Here is a 15,864-nt window from a genome sequence, read left to right on the forward strand (position 1 = left end):
CAATGCACAGGCACCCCTAAAAACAAGAAATGCATGCACGATACCAGGATAGCTTTTGAAATAAGAAAAAAGCAATGGCGATACACAGTGGCACCCAGCAACACATAAAATGTGTGCGCAAACCCTGTAAAGCTACCAGAAGGGTATGCATAGTGGTACACGATGCACAGTGGTGCATAGTGGTACACGATGCACAGTGGCACCCATAGTTGAAAAAAAATGCATACGCAACTCACCAGTAGCCTCGCAAAAATCAAAATTTGATGCCTGTATGCGCGGAGGCAAATACCCCACCAAAATAAGATGTTTGTATTGTCCCTGAAGTGAACAGAATGCGTGGCACCCCAAAATACGCAGTACTCTACTCTGCCATCTCCTCCCCTTCGCATGCACATTCAGAGTTGCTTCTACACGTATTTATGTATCTCCGAACATGGTGTGCTCAATGCCAGCGTGCAGTGTGTGTCACGTAAATTAAGCGATGAGGGCATTTCCTCTGATTTCACGTGTCCACGCTTTTTGCAATTTTATGTGCAGTGTCTTTCACTCTGTTCACGTCTGCCATCATTGCGAGACACGGAAGACTCAGGCTCCTGCCTTCATGCCATTTTATCTGTCTCACCTGGCCTGTGCTGCCTCCAAATTTGCCATCGGCTGCTGCCTATACAGTGTGTGTGTGCCTGCTCCCACCTGCACTGCGTTTGGAGTGCCTGCTGTCCAGCCATTGCCTATGATTCTGTCACTGGCCCTATGACTACCTCAGCTGCTTCGTTGGACTCCCACTGTGCCATTACACCACCACTGCTCCACAGCCCAGCTCCAGGACCACCTTGCCCAACCACACCTGCCTTGTGGGTTGCCATGTCAGCACCATCATCCTCATACCAGAGCAGCAACCCCCTGCCAGTGAGGCAGAAGGCTTTCATCTTCAGTGTCAGGGAAGTTGAAATCCTGGTCGAAAAGATCCTGGAGCATTATGATGCCCTCTTCCACCCTGTGTTGTAACGCAGCAAGGAAGGACGCCAGCAGATCTGGAATGCGATCACAGATGCCATCACTGCAGAGGTAGTGGCAGTCCAGACCTTCAAGACCGTGCACCAGCGGTGGGAGAATCTTAAATCCAGGACCCACAGTAAAGCCATGCAATATGTCCAGGCCCTGGCTACCGTGGAGGGGCACTGTGCGTGCATGTGCCGGATGTCAGAGAATAACTTGCGGGTCCTGGAGAGGTTTTACTCGGCGCTGCACACCCAGGTCTGTTACACCAGCATCTGGAGTCTACTAGTGCGTAGCCTTGTGGTGCAGTGCTCTACAGGGCATGTGTGTTGTGCATGTACCAGCATGTTGGTAGTGACCCCCTTAGGCTTGTAGCAAGTATGCTTCTGAGACAGATGTCTGCATGCATACCCCAGAAATTGCTCTCCATGTTTGCCTTGAGACATCTTTGGATTTTAAATGTGCTTTTACCTGCATTGTGTGTTGTAGTGCTGTCTTGCAGACCACGCACATGCAATGTTACTTGTGTCTGAGACGTTCCAGGATGGCAATTGTGCACGTTGAGGTAGTGTTGCCGACGTCATGTGCATGCATGATGCTCTAGTGTATGTGCTCAAAATGGAAATGTGTGACTGTGCATCACTCACGCCTGGATGCAACACGTGCATTTGGATGTCTGGCTTAGTCACGTTGAGGCATTGCAGTTCACGGGACTCTGATGTGATTGGTCAAGGCACCGTTTGGGCCCTCTGAGTTGATGTGTGTGCATGACAAGTGTATGTGCTTGTTGCTATAACATGCTCACATGTGCATGTGCAATTGATGCATGTGTGCATAGCATACGCAATAGATTGGTTGTAACATGTAGTTGGTGTGTAGTTTGTAGTGATCGTGTGGAATGATGGGCAGGCAGGTGTCTGCATGGATGTGGATTTTATGTCCATGTGTGTGGGTGTGGAGGTTTATGGTTGTTACCTTGACAAGTCATGTTCCTGTGAATGTTGGGGATGCCATGCTAGCTTTGGTGCAGTACACTGATGTTTCTGTTCTATGTCTCCTTTTCCACAGCTGCATCTGATGAAGAGGACGGAAGGGATGCCTCCACCTGGCAGAGGTACAGACCACAGCCATGCCCCAGTGACAGCTCATCTTCGAGGAGCAAGGTGGCTGGGTCAGCACTGGTGACATTGGTCATGGCTGCTCGGGGTAAGTCCAAGAGGTGAAGGCGGGAGTGGACTCTTCAGCAGCGGTGGGGTCAGGTGCTGCCACACAGGGTCCTCCCATGGTGGAGTATGTCCTGAGTCATCCACGTTGCCTGAGCGGGAGGTGGAGGAAGTGCTGTTGCAGTCCAGCCCATCAGGTCAGGGGGGACATGCTTGGTGCAGTCCTGTCCTAGAGGAATGAGGCTGTGCAGGCCACTGTGGAGATGTCTGTGCAAAATCCAGTCCCTGGGGCATTGAACGCAGCAGTGCACACTGCCAGGATGCCTCCACCCAGACCCACCCCCCTTGTCGGCTGGTGTGTCCCCCAGACCGACACCCCCTTGCCATCTGGTATGTGCATCCAGGATTATGTGCTGCCCCTGCTGGCTGGGTTGACCAGGCAGACAGGTGTCATTCGTGATGATGGGCAGGCTATTCGTAGTCTGCTTGCCATCATCTTAGTGAGCTATACCGCCTTGTGTCCTGGCTTGCAACATGTCTGTTCCACGGTGTACTCCATGCGATGTTCACTGCTGCGACCACCTCCTTGTCTTCCTCCTCTGTTTGCCAGTCATCCTCCAGGGTGCCTTTGGGCCCAGATAACAGCAGGGCCCCCTGTGTACCAGTCCCACCCACAATGCCCCATCTGGTAGAGCTCACATCCCTGCCCACGTTGGGAGTCCAAGGACCAGCAGCTGAGGTGGCCACCGTGCCTACCCAGGCACTGATAGGGGCATAGGCAATGGAGGGACAGCAGGCATCTATGAGCAGTGCAGGTGCCGTACGCTCCCGGGATTCATCATCACCTTAGAGGGCATACCAACATAGCAGACACTGGACACTGGCCCAGCAAGTGGCAATGAGGAGGAGGCAATTTATTGCTGGGCAGACCACCAGAAGGAGCCAGTTGATAAGTGTGAGACAGGAGTCACATTTGGTCATGAGGGACAGAATGTCTTCCGTGTTCAAGCGTTATTAAGGGCAGATCGTTGTAGCAGGCACGGCAAGCAGGAGTTTTGATGGCCAGGGCTGGGATTGCACTGCGTCGGGCAAGGAAGCAGGCTGCCATCCTGGAGGCCACTTGCAGGGAGGTGCAAGTGATAGAGACATGGATGCTGGGCGACATGCAAACCCTCCAGGCAACAATGCCTGAGGGGGCAGGGATGTGGCACAGAACCCAGCCATTGAGGAAAGGTTGATTGAGAAAGCAGAGGAGGACTGGCCCGCTGCCTTTGTAAAAGGTTATTTAGGTGTAGGTTTGCTTTTTTATTTATTATTATACCCAGACTTTGCAGACTTTCCTTCCCAGATTTTCATGTATATAGTTATTTGGGCATAGGGTTTTTACTTATTTTCTTATTTTCCCCTGGACTGCTTTGACCTTCATTCCCCGTTTTCGTTGTACATATTTATTTTCAAAACATCTTTCATTTTGTTATGATATGATATGATATGATATGATATGGCATTTGTAACGCGCCTATACACAAGTGTTTCAAGGCGAGACGAGGCAGGGAAGGGGGAACAAGGGGAGACAGGCAACGATCCTACTAGGCCAGGTGTCATTCAGATCGCGCAAGTGCATGGGTAAGGGGGGACGGGAAAAGTGCAAGGGGGAAAGGGAGAGGGGAAAGTGCAGTACAGGGTTAGTAATGAACAGGAACAGGATAAATAATAAGAGCCAGCTGGTGGCAAGTGCAAGATAAGTGCAGACAAGTGCTGGGAAGGGGGGCTGTAGGGATACAGAGACAGTCCCGCAGTGCAGGGGTTGCCAGGAAGGCAGTGCAGGGGAGAGTGGCTGAGTGGCCCAGTTGCTGATTCAGTAAAGTTTCAGGTATTTAGCAGGGGAGAGGGAGAGAGAAAGCAGAAGCAAAGAGGAAGGTTTTGAGGTGCTTCCGGAACCGGAGATGGTTCTCCTCAAGTTTCAGGGAGGCAGGAAGGCTGTTCCAGAGGGAGGCCCCTGCTGCGGAGAGAGATCTCCCCCCAACTCGTTGCTTGGAGAAGTGGCTGACCCTGAGGGAGTTGGAGGCGGAAGAGCGAAGTGCTCAAGAAGGAAGATATTTAGGAAGGGAGAGTTGAAGGTAATTTGGCCCCAGGCCCCAGAAGGCCTTGTGGACAATGCAGAGGGTTTTGAACTTAATCCTCGCAGCCACAGGGAGCCAGTGAAGCGATTTCAGTCCTGGAGAGATACGGTCCCTGGGCTTGAGGCCAAGGACAAGTCTCGCAGTCCTGTTCTGGATAAGTTGCAGAGGGCGGAGAGTAGAGGCAGGCAGATTTAGATAGAGGCTGTTACAGTAGTCCAGCTTTGAGAGAACCAGGGCTCTGGAGACAGTGAGCTTCTGGGGGAAGGAGAGGAAAGGAAGGATACCTCTGAGGAGGTGCAGCTGGTAGTGTGACTTCTTAGAAACGTCAGAAATGTGAGGAGAGAAGGAGAGTGTGGAGTCGAAGATGACCCCAAGGTTTTTTGCCTTGCAGGTAGGAGCAGGAAGAGGGCCAAGAGAGGCTGGCCAGAGAGCTGAAGGGAAGGAGGGAGTGGGTGTGCCGATGAGTAGAATCTCGGTCTTACTGGCATTAAGGCAGAGGTCGTTGGCGGCACACCATTCCTAGATAGCAGAAAAACAGTCAGAGATGAGGGAAGGAGGAGGCCGAGGGTAGCCTGAAAATGAGCTGGGTATCATCTGCATAGCACTGAAAGGTGGGGCAGAGAGCAGCGATGCGGTGGGCGAGAAGTGCCAGATACTGGTTGAACAGCAAAGGAGAGAGGTTAGAACCCTGGGGGACACCACAAGTAGAGAAAAAGATGTCAGGCAGGAAAGACCCCAGTTGGACCTGGGAGGGTCGATTTGAGAGGAAAGACTTCAGCCAAGCCAGAGCCTGACCAGTGATACCCAGGTTATCACGGATGGTATGGTTGACAGTATCAAAGGCAGAAGAGAGATCAAGCAAAATGAGAACACAAGGAATGTCAGAGTCAAGGTTCGAGAGCAGGTCCTCATGGATGTTCAGGAGAGCAGTTTCCGTGCTTCTGGCAGCTCTGAAGCCAGACTGATGGTCATGAAGGCTACCAACAGATTCAGCATGGAGATTAAGCTGGGAGGCGGCAAGTTTCTCCAGGAGCTTTCCCAGGAAAGGAGTGCTAGAGATAGGGCAATAGTTAGCTGGGCAGGACGGGTCGGAAGAGGGTTTCTTAAGAAGGGGGTGCACAAGGGAGTGCTTGAGAGGGGATGGGAAGACTCCAGAGGCGAAGGAGTGATTGCAGAAGTCAGCAAGGGCAGGAGCCAAGGAGTTGATGTGGTCCTTAATAGTTTTGGATGAGCAGGGGTGGACCTGTGTTGACGAGACTTTCATAGATCGGACTTGTCTCGAAACCTCATCAGCAGAAAAAAGGGGAAAGGCAGAGAAGGAGGGGTGGCTGCAGAAGGGCCAGAGGATGGGCAGGGAATAGAGGGGGGGAGGTGATGGGAGGAGAGTGAGGACAAGATGTCCTGAGGTTTTGAAATGAAGTGAGAGGCCAGTGCCGTACAGAGGGCCTGGGAGGGGACAGGAGAGGTAGAGACTGCAGCAGGGTTGGCCAGCTCCTTGCAGATTTTAAAGCGTTCAGCCGAATTGTTAGATGCCGCAGTGATGCGGGCTTGGATAAGGGCTCTCTTCTTGGTGAGAACGGAGAGCCGGTATTGCCTTTGGAGCAGGCGACAGGCCAGTTTGTCAGAGGATGAACATGAAGCATGCCATTTCCGCTCTGCCACCCTGCACAAGCGTTTAAGGGTGATGAGATCCGAGTCATAACAGAAGTTACATTTGGCTTTGGGCTTCAGGCGGATTCTCATAACAGGTGCAAGGATATCAAGAGTATCATATATAGCAGAGTAGAGAGTGGAGATGGCTGTGTCAGAGTGGAAGTCAGCCGAGGGGGGAAGAGGGGGCGAGAAGGTGGCAGCGAAAGCCTCAATTGACACACGCTTCATGGGTCGGATGACCGAGAAGGAAGATGGCAGTGATGAGGGTGGCTTTGCCTGAAGGGTAGGGAGGGTGAGGTGAGAGGAGAGGAGAAAGTGATCACTCCAGGAGAGAGGGGTGGAGAGAGGGACAGAGAGTGGAAGGTCAGAAGAGATCAGGGCATCAAGAGTGTGCCCAGCAGAATGTGTTGGCCCAGACGGGAGAATAGAGAGTGAGAGAGAGTCGCAGAGGTCGCGAAAGAGTCCAGAGGGGGGACAGGAGGCATCCAGGTGGATGTTGAAGTCTCCAAGAAAGAGGAGTTGAGTGGTTGAGGACAGGAGTGAGGAGGAGAGGTCCGCCCACTCGGAGAGGAAGGAGGAAATTTGACCAGGTGGCTGATAGATAGTAGCCACGGTAAGGGAATGGTTAGGAGAGAGAGAGAGTCGGCAGACAAGACATTCAAAAGAGGAGTAGGTCTGCGTGGGAATAGCAGTGGCAGGAATCCACTCAGGGAAGATAAGGGCCACACCCCCCCAGCACGGTTGGGCCTGGGCACGGAGAGGATCTTGTAGCTGTCAGGTAGGAGTGTGTCAAAGCTGGTGACAGAGCTGGCCGTGAACCATGTCTCAGTGAGACCGAGTACGTCCAGGTCCAGTTCCTCAAGAAGGCGGCAGATATCAGAGGAATGTTTGACAGCACGTGTTACATTCCACGCTTCATGCAGTTCATTTGTGTGTCGGCAACTGTGATAGTTCACTTTTCTGCAAGTGCATCTCTCCATTTCAAGTCATGTGTCTTGTGGCGTACATGCATGTGTGTTGTGGTTGCTGTGATGGTTGCGGCTGGAAGGATGCACATGTGCCTGACATGTGGGGATGGGTCCATCAGACAACTGGGTCTGCACTGTATTTTTTTATTTGTTTAAACTGTGCAGAATCATTGTGGGATGTGGGCTCACTGTGGAGGTCTTCCATGGTTCCGTTAATAGCACTTGTATTTGTCATTGATATGTTAAACACATGTCATACAGACACCCCCACCAGCATGTACAGTCACACACTGCCTTCTCTCATGTGTTGCTCCATCTCGGACACTGGAATGTATTAGGGAGCATTGTTTGCTGTTTCGGAGTGGCAGCAGAATTCTCCGGTCTCTGTGACTCATACAATCTCTGACTGCCCTCCCATCACCCATGCATGGGCCTGTCATGTTATTGTTCCCTGACAGGTAATTAGCCACCCCTTCCACCCAGGTCAATGATGCTCAGGCAGTGACGTGCCTGGCCATTGTTTGTGCATGTTTCATATCTATTAGTAGGTTTACTTCTGTCGTGGGCACACATTCAGGTAGTGTGCTTTGATGCCTTGGCAATGTGCCATGGTCAACATGCAAATGCCACTTGCCGCTGCATTCACTTGTCACATGTGCATGGGGTGGGCTGGTTACGGTGTTTAAGAGTTAGTCAGCAGATGCTCCAGTACTGGACGGATCTCCAGCACTTCCTGTTGTTCCTATTTGCAGGGCACATATTGGTGTTCCACTTCATGGTGCGGGCAGACCACGGAGGTTCAGGTAAGCTGCAGACATGCATTGCACTGGTATTGTGGGAGACTGTCACGGTCCTGCCTGGGGGGGCTGTATCCAGACTGGAGGGGCTGTCTAGGGGGGTTCCAAAGATGAGGGGGTCTGGTGTGTGCTGTCCAGACTGGAGGGGACTGCCTGGGCGATGTCAAAGGTGAGGGGGGGCTGGTGTCCAGACTGGAGGGGGCTACCTGGTGGGGTCACAGGTGAGGGGGGCTGGGAGGTGGTGTCCACAATGGAGGGTGCTGCCTGGGGGGTGTCACAGGTGAGGGGCGCTGGGGGTGGTGTCCAGACTGGAGAGGGCTGCCTGGGCAATGTCACAGGTGAGGGAGGCTGGGGGTGGTGCCCAGATTGGAGGGGGCTGCCTGGGGGATGTCACAGGTGAGGGGGGTGGGAGGTTGGTGTCCAGACTGGAGGGGGCTGCCTGGGAGGGGTCACAGGTTAGGGGGGGTGTGCCCAGACTTGAGGAGGGTGCCTGGGGGGGTGTCACAGGTGAGGGGAGCTGGGGGTGGTGACCAGTCTGGAGGGAGCTGCCGGGGTGTGTCCAGTCTGGAGGGGGCTGCCTGGGGGGGGGTGTCACAAGTGAGGGGTGCTGGGGGTAGTGTCCAGACTGGAGAGGGTTGCCTGGGGGGTGTCACAGTTGAGGGGGGTTGGGGAGTGGTGTCCAGACAGGAGGGGCTGCCTGGGGGGGTGTCACAGGTGATGGAGGCTAGGGGGTGGTGTCCAGACTGGAGGGGGCTGTCTGGGGGGTGTCACAGGAGAGGGGGGCTGGGGGTGGTGTCCAGTCTGGAGGGTGCAGCTTGTGCTTGCGATGGAGGGCCTGCATTTTTGCAGGGGTGCAGCCTGGGCTTGCGTGGTGAGGCGCGCGATTACGCTGGGGTACAGTCTGTATGTGAGAGGGAGGGCCTGCGTTTTCGCAGGGGTGCAGCCTGGGCTTGCGAGGTGAGGCGCGCAATGTTGCAGGGGTGCAGCCAGAGCTTGCGAGGGAGGGGCACTGTTTTTGCAGTGGTGCAGCCTTGGCTTGTGAGGGAGGGCCCACGTTTTCACTGGGGTGCAGCCTGGGCTTGCGAGGTGAGGCACGTGATTTTTCTAAGGTGCAGACTGGCTTTGCGAGGGAGGGCCCATGTTTTCACTGGGGTGCAGCCTGGGCTTGCCTGGGAGGGCCCGCGTTTTTGCTGGGGTGCAGCCTGGATATGCGAGGTGAGGCGCACGATTTTGCTGGGGTGCAGTCTGGCTTTGCGAGGGAGGGCCCGCGTTTTCACTGGGGTGCAGCCTGGGCTTGCCAGGGAGGGCATGCGTTTTTGCTGGGGTGCAGTCTGGGCTTGCGGGGGACGGCGCGCCTTCTAACAGGGGTACGGGATGGTAGTTCAGGGGTGGACGCTTGCTCCTAGTTTGGCCTTTAGCTTTCTTTATGGTGTGCGTGGGGGCATTCCTTGCGAAGTTTGTTTTTACTTGCGCAACAGCTAGTAATGTGCCTTTGAATCCATGAATACGCGGGGAGCGCAATTTCTTTTCTGCACCATGGCTCGCCCAGGGACATTCTTGTGCGCAGACCTTGCATCATTTCTGCAGCCGATACCATGAATCAGGCCCTTAGTACACTCCGTGCCAGATACCCCCTTTGATTTAAATTGTAAACTCTTTAACCCTGAGTGCCAGGCAGCTCATGCTTTGGCCGTCTTAGCTGCTTTTTCTGCTGCAGGTATTGGATTTCGTCACCCAACCCTCCTCTTCTAGGTAGATAAATTCAATTGGCCCAGTCATTCTCGGGGAACGAGTGAGACTGTGTATTATACATATGCTATAGCACACTCACACTGACTTGTGCAGTAAGAATTTGTGCATTTAACTTGTATGGGACAGAGTAAGAGTTCTTGTATATAATGGACACTGGAAGCTACATCACATCCTGGTGCTAGAGGGATTTTGAGACAAGGATATACTGGTTGGTAGTGGAGCAGATTGAAGTACAAGCTTCTCACTTTGATATTTTTGTGATTGTTTTCGGTATGGAAAGCATTATGATGACTAGTATTACACATTGGTTAACAAAATCTACACATGGGCATCTTGTGCCAATTACGGCAGTGTTTTGATGCAAAATAATATGGAAAAATGCACACACTTCCCTAACTTTTAGTTGTGGTCCCAACCACATTCAAACCATCCTAGCGAGGATGAAACCAGTTTTTCCTATCATACAAACTAGAGCAGTTTGGATTTGGGTAACCATCAAAGACCCCTCAACATGGCCTTCATCCAAGAAGGACAACATACACCTGACCTCTCAAATCCAATCAAGGCTCATTCCTAGACAGGGAAAGACGATTTTACGTTCCCTGAACACTGGCTTTGTTTGTTTTTATATCAAGAAAATATCTGAAAAATCTCAAGAGGGGTACCTTGTCCCCACCATAATTGCAGTGTCTTCTACGACTATGAGGCTTACTTCTGTCTTTAGATAGCTGGACCACAATGGGGCAGCACTGGTGTAGTTCCACATGGTCAAGTGCTAAAGTACATATTTTCTGAAGGTAAACCAGTGCATATAAACGTTGACAATTTGATAGCTGCAGAAAAGGTAATCTGTAGTTCATCTTTAGATTGAAAACAGTACAGAAAGTGCCTTGGTAACCATTTCGTATGCTACCATTCTAAAACACATAGGAAGTAGGGCGGGTGCAATCACTAGGCAACCTAGGCTCCTGCCTAGGATACTGGCCAGCAGGGGACGCCAGGTTGTTTAGATCTCTGATGTTATGCATTCCATGGCATAACATGCCATTTAATTGAAGATTCAGGAATGTGTCCACCAGCAAAGAGCCTTTGTTCCTGCAATCTACAGTGCCCATTGATGTAGGAATCCCTCTTTTCCACCCCACAAGGCAGTCGAACTAAGTGTGCCTCCAGGTGGGGCCTATTTTGGGGTTGCAGTGTAGCAGGGACTAGCTGAATGGTAAAAACACTGAGACCTGGCAGGATGAAGTTCCAATATAACGAGTTTCCTGTCAGTCATGAAAGCATCATTGCTTCCTTTTGAACTTGAATCATTTAAAGGCAGGCGCAAGTCCGGTAACAGGCAACTCACAGTTAGAGACAGAGGAGGCATGATGGGAAAGGGGACAGGGATGCTTGCACAGTGTGGCAAAAGGGAAACAATGGCCCTCATTACAACACCGGCACTAAACCATGGTGCTATTAGCACCATGGATGGTGCCGGTGTTGTAACGGGTCCGCCATGGTTCAATGGGGAATTACCACCCCATTCCAAGGTTGGTGGGGCAGTAATTCCCCATTGAACCATGGCCCTTCTCCATTCCCATTTTCTCCCCATAGGGCTCTATGGGAATGGGGAAGGCGCTAAGTACGGTAACGCAAATTGCAGTACCGTACTTAGCACCAGGTCCCTTTGCGGGCCCCTACTTTAACGGCTGGTCTAGACCAGCCGTTAAGGTCGGGTCCGCAAAGGGACCTCGTAGTAAGGCGCTAAGGGCCTCATTACGACCCTGGCGTTAACCATGGCACTATTAGCGCCATGGTTAACGCCGGTAAATTACCAACTCCGCCATGGTGAATGGCGGAATTACCGCCCCATTCCAAGGTTGGCGGGGCCCCTTCCCCATTCCCATTTTTGGCCCATAAGGCTCAATGGGAATGGGGAAGGCGCTAATTACGGCACCGTAAATTACGGTGCCGTAATTAGCTCCTAGGTCCCTTTGCGGGTTGGTTTTTTAACGCCTGCTAAAAGCAGGCGTTAAAGTGCAACCCGCAAAGGGACCTCGTAATCAGGCGTTAAGAACAAACTGGGCTGCTTTCATGGGCTACCTTTCCAAGCAATGCTGATCAACACTGGTCAGAGGGTTTGGCGGTCATTGCAGAAAACTGATATAATTTCATGGTTCAAAAAAGTCTCTGACCCAACAAATAAGTGTCACTAAAAAGCAGCAAACACGAGGTGAACAGGATGACACTGAATTCTGGCCGCAGTGTACTGGTGCTGCAAAGAACCGGTTGTGCTTCTCTTTAGCCACTCTTCCCTGTGGACTGTGGCCAGCCCCAATGGCTCATCCCTTACACAGGAGCAGTCTGCAACAGGCTAGCAGGCAGAGCAGCTAGAATTCTGAGTGGGGATTTGTTCCATCTGGAAATGACAACCGTCCAGAATTAGTTTTATTTTCTGAGCATGTTAGGAAGACTAGGTGTGCATACAGTCCACACAATAGCCACACTGACCGCCCTATGCCCTTCTAGTTCGCCCTGATGACCCCACCCACTGATCCCTAAGCAAGAAGGAGAACTGGTGGTCAGGGATTGTCAGGAACGAATATATCAAGGTTGATGCTTTAAGTGAGATACGTAATTGAGCTGGGCTTATAATAAGCCACAACGCAACATTCAGGGTGGGTTCTAAGAATTATCTCATGCAGTCTCGTAGTCCCAAGTAGCCACAGAACCTTTAAAAGATGTGGGGCCCATGAAATAAAGGAGTGGCGTAACAGACAAAGTCGAGTTTCCATACATGAAATTAAAGAACGTGAAATCTATTTTAAAAAGGTGTATTAAAAAATAATATGCAGTCAAAAATAAACTAAAATAAAAACTTTCATATTTAATAATGGTGATCAAATCAAAATAGGTCAACGCGTGCTCACATTCCTCACTTCTCCTAAAGGATGTGCATGATTCTTATGTATCAACTTTATTGAAGCATTGTGACGATACTTTACTGTACTGTGTTGTGAACACAAAGCTACTTATTCTGTATAATATGCCGTCTCTTCCTAATTCCAAATGTCTTTAATTGATAATGCAATTCTAAACATGGTTCATCTGCTGGTGAAAAAAAGTATTGTCACCCATCTTTTCAATTGCATTAGTCCTGGGAAGTCAGTTTATCGTGCCCTGCCACAGGGGCAATTTTTGGAGGCTTTCAGACTGAGCCTGGGATAGCCCCAGCTCATTTAAACCCCTGCACAAGTTCCTGTGTATGTGCAGTATGGTCCCTGAAAATACCTTTCCCTGTCTCTTATGTGAGCACCTAATAAGTGCCTGTCAAGTGAGCACCAGTAAGTGCTGAATGAGAAGAGCTGCATATGTGGAGCAGATCGCTGGGTGCATTTGGAATCTGTAAGGATGCAGGGGAACCTAAACCCATGCCATACCTGTCCTTTGGGAATTACACAGTGCATGATGACTTTGAAATGAATATTAAACATAATATATATTTTCTTACCTAGAGCTATATGTCAAATTTACCTGCTTTAAAATGTGTTATTACCCTATTTAATAGTACTCAATGTATTCAACTTGGAAGGATGAAGGGCTAATTCAGACATGCTGAAGGATTCAAACCTCATGTTTGGGGCATGTATTTAACCAGTAATCTACAGTAAAAAAAATATCATGCTACAGTAAGAAATTACTATACCAAAATGCCATTTTATCCACATAATACAACTTATCATGATTGCTTTATCATAGAAGCATCCTGAGCACCCTTGCTACCGTCTCCCCAACCCCTCACCACACCCGTGCCTCCTACGGCCTTCCACCCTCCTTCTTCCTCCCTCTCCTCCTTCTCCCTTGTGACACTGAGGAGGTCACCAGAGTTATCTGCTTATTGAAGGTCTCCTCCAAACAGCTTTCCCATTGCTCCTCCAGAACCATCAAGGACAACATTAGCTCTCTTGTCCCCACTCTTGCTGAGTTTTGCACCCACTCTTTTTTTATCTTTTCCCTCCTCCATCAAGCACTCCATTGTGCACCCCTCCTGAAAAAAAAAACTTCAGCAGACCCTACTTGTCCAGCTAACTGCCACCCTATTTCTATCACCGCCGTCCTTGGGAAACTGCTGGAGGAGCTGGCCTTCCCCCATCTTACCTCACACACTGAACTTGTTGGCGGTCTCTACGACCATTAATCTGGATTTCGAGCATTCAGAGCACATAAACTGCTCTTCTTGCACACCAGTGAAGAACTGCTCGCATCTCTAGATTATAACTCTCCAGCTGTCCTCATTCTTCCTGATCTCTGCTCTGCCTTTGACATGGTCAACCACTCCATCCTCATAAAACAGCTCCATTATACCCTGGGTATCTCAAAGCGGGCACTGGACTGGCTCACCTCCTTCATAACTTACTGTGCAGCCCAGGTTAGTCTGGGCAGCTTCTCCTCACCTACCTCCTTCTCCACCTGTGGTGTCCCCCAGGGCTCCAACCTCTACCCCTGGCTCTTTAACACTTACCTTGCTCCTCTGGCACGCATCATGTCCTTCTTCTCTCCAACTCCCAGCTCCTGACCTTCATGTCTATTCTATCATCCTGTACTGCCTATCTACCATCCAGTCCTGTTGCACTACTTCCAGTGATCTCTGCCTCAATGCCAGCAAGACTGAGATCCTTCCTATTGGACCCCTGCGCACTCTTTCCTCCCCTCACTCCGGCCATCCTCTATGGGCTCTCCCCCTTATACTTCATCCAAAGCCAGGAGTCTTGGAGTCATCTTCAATTCCTCTCCCTCCTTCCTCCTCACATCCAGGAAATTGCCAAGAAGGCCATCTTTCAAATCTACCTTCTGAAAGGAATTCTCTGTTTTCTCACCTACCCCCAGAAGCTGAATTTCCCAGAGCTCTGGTCCTCTCTAGGCTTGACTACTGCAATAGCCTTCTCTTGAATCTACCTTCCTCCTCCCTACAACCCCTCCAGCTAATCCACAATACTGCAGCAAGACTTATCCTTATCCTCAAGCCCAGGGAATGCTTCTCTCCTGCCTTAAAAACTCTTCACTGGCTCCCGGGTTGCTGCACAGATTACATTAAAATCCCTCTGCATCATTCACAAGGCTGTCTGGGGCCAGAGACCACGCTGTCTGCAACTTGCTATTACTAAATATCCCCGCTCCAGACCTCTATGCTCCTCTGAAACCAACTCTCTGAGTGTGAAGCGTTTTGCGAAACAGAGGGCCGGATGGCGATCTCTTGCTTCAGCTGGCTTCCTCTTGTGTAAACACCTCCCCCCTTCCTCTCTGTCTTGAGCAGGACCTTGCCAAATACCAGAAGCTCCTCAAGACCTTCCTTTTCACTTCCTCCTTCGCTTCTTTGTCTGAATGCCAGCAATGATCTTTGTCTGAATGCCAGCAAGACGGAGATCCTCCTCATCAGCACATCTTCACCATCCTTTCCCCTCACTCTCTGGCCGGCCTCCCTTGGCCCTCCTCCTACCCCCACCTGCGAGGCTAAGAACCTCAGGGTCTTCTTTGACTCCACCCTTTCCTTCTCCGCCCACATCTCTGAGGTCTCTAAAAAGTCAAATTTCCGACTGCACCTCCTCAGAGGTACTCTGCCTTTCCTCTCCTTCCCCTAGAAGCTCATGGTATCTCAAGCTCTGGTTCTCTCTAGCTTGGACTATTGTAACAGCCTCTTTCTAAATCTACCTGCCTCTACTCTCCGCCCTCTGCAACTAATCCAGAACAGGACTGCGAGTCTTGTCCTTGGCCTCAAGCCCTGGGATCATATCTCCCCAGCTCTGAAATCTCTTCACTGGCTCCCAGTGGATGCAAGGATTACATTCAAAACCCTCTGCATTGTCCACAAGGCTTTCTGGGGACTGGGTCCAAAATACCTTCAGCTATCCCTCCGCAAATACCTCCCCTCTCAAGCTCTTCTCTCCTCTACCTCCAACTCACTCAGGGTCAGTCGTTTTTCTAAGAAACGAGCTGGGGGTAGATCTCTGTCTTCTGCTGGGGCTTCCTTCTGGAACAGCCTCCCTGCCACTCTAAAACTTGAGGAGAACCATCTCCGGTTCCGGAAGCACCTCAAGACCTTCCTCTTTTCTTCTGCCTTCGCTCCCCCTCTCCCCTGCTGATCTGTTCTCTCTTGGCACCGTGCACCTGGCCACCCTCTGTTTTTTGGGCCCAGGTACCTGCTCATCCTGTCACCCTCCCACACTGCCTCCGGGCCACCCCTTGCACTGGGGTCTGTATCTGTACCCATACAGCCCCCCTTTTTCTTCCTGCACTTATCAGACCTACCCTGTCAGCTGCCTTAAACCTAGCACTTGCAAATTGCTGGCTGCATTACCACTGTTTGTTGCCTTTGTTATTTATTTATTGTTATTTACCGGTTTCTCCTCTGCTTCGCACTTTCCACCTC

The sequence above is a fragment of the Ambystoma mexicanum genome, chromosome 1q (genome assembly GCF_040938575.1).
Source record: "Ambystoma mexicanum isolate Mex_15411 chromosome 1q, UKY_AmexF1_1, whole genome shotgun sequence".
NCBI classification, from domain to species: Eukaryota; Metazoa; Chordata; class Amphibia; order Caudata; family Ambystomatidae; genus Ambystoma; species Ambystoma mexicanum.